Source organism: Taudactylus pleione, unplaced genomic scaffold (genome assembly GCF_031769625.1).
Source record: "Taudactylus pleione unplaced genomic scaffold, aTauple2 ptg000386l, whole genome shotgun sequence".
Taxonomy (NCBI): Eukaryota; Metazoa; Chordata; class Amphibia; order Anura; family Myobatrachidae; genus Taudactylus; species Taudactylus pleione.
In genome coordinates, this window is record NW_028284787.1 from 16797501 (window position 1) to 16799149 (window position 1649).

Genomic DNA, 1649 nt, shown 5'->3' on the forward strand with positions numbered 1-1649 from the left:
AGGCAGTGCCATCGAGGAGAGCACGGGTGTCAGCGATGTTGATTTGGTGCCGGCCCGCCAGCTGATTACAGCAGGCGCACTTTCAGGCAGTCACGGAGAGACACCCCAAAGGCAATCAGAGCTTGCGGACCGGCGCCAGATTTAAATTGCACTGGCACTGTCTGCCGGTGCACCAGCTGTAATTAGCTGGCGTCCCGGCCCCAAATCCACACCTGCTGGCTGCTGGAGGGACATGGGGAGGTGAGTTGCTGGATTGAGGACATAAAGTGTAAAGGGGGGCATCCACTAGACGATTTTATCCCTGTCCAACCTCTTAACGATTTTCCCTTATAGTTTCCCCTGAAATTTGATCTTCCACTCTGAACAATGGCCCTCATTCAGAGCCACTCGCAAACAGCAGTACGCTCGTTGCGTTCCGATGTTGACTAACCACGCATGCGTCGGTGTTACACTGCGCATGTGCGTACGGCAGATTGCGAGCTTTTTTTCTGTCGTTCCTAAAATAGCGTACAGGAAGTGACATGTCAAATGTGATTGACAGAACAGGGCGTTTTTGGGTGTTGACGGGGGTGGAGATGGAAAAACGCAGGCGTGGCGAGGCGTTTTTGGGGCGTACATACATTAGCAGATGCGAACGTCAAATGTGTTCGGACCGTCACATACGTCACTGGAACATCCTCTTTCCCTTCAAAATGCTCGCACAGTTTAGGGTCTGGATTACTCGACCACATTGGCGATGGCCTTCTCCTCCGTCCCGGGACTCTACGATGTTGCAGCGATTAATCGCGGGTGGTCACAAAAGCAATTAGTGTTGTATTGAAAACCGGCTTGGTATGTGTTTGGAAAGCAGTTTATTGGGATAGCACAAAACCGTACGCAGGTGGAAATCATACCTGCTAATGTCAGGATTACACAATCAATTGGCATACATTTTTGGGGGTTTTTTTTGGCCTCAATTTGTTGTTTATGGCCTATTGTGACAATAATGTCATCATGTTTTAATTAGCTCCCCTTTTTTTTTTTAATGTGCAATTTGCATCGTTATGTGATTTTTTAAACGTTCCTTCAAGAGGCCTTTTTTTTTTACAAATGAAATAGTTTTTGGTGTCCTTTTTTGCCTTTAGGGCCAGGATTAAATGTAACCCATTTGTACAATAATGTCACAATACAATGTCAGATTTTTTTCATCAATTTATTGTTTAAACACAAACCATTTGGCATAATATATATTTTTTTTTTTCTGCCAAAGATACTTTTTATCAAAAATAAATAATCAATAACTGATAACATAAACGTACAAAAATAACTTAAAAACATTTCACAAGAAAGGAGAGGGAAGTTTTGACCAGAAAGGAATATGAGCCAAGCACAGAAGGAGTGTGGGAAAAGTCGCCATTGCTGTCACCGTTTTTTCGCCCGTTTGGATGGGGGAGGGTGGGCGCCAGACCGGGTCCGGGATGCCATCGGGCTGGCCTGTCCAGAGGCAGATGTTGTGGCCTCTGGACTAGGCACAGGGCTAGGCACATTTGGAGGATTGGCTGATGTTGTGCCAGAGGTGGAGGATCCTGATGTTCCGGCAGGAAGGGAGGTCGGCTCCACCATGTGCTGGCGAACGAGCTGCTCCAGGGCATCGGCGATGCGGATGTTGG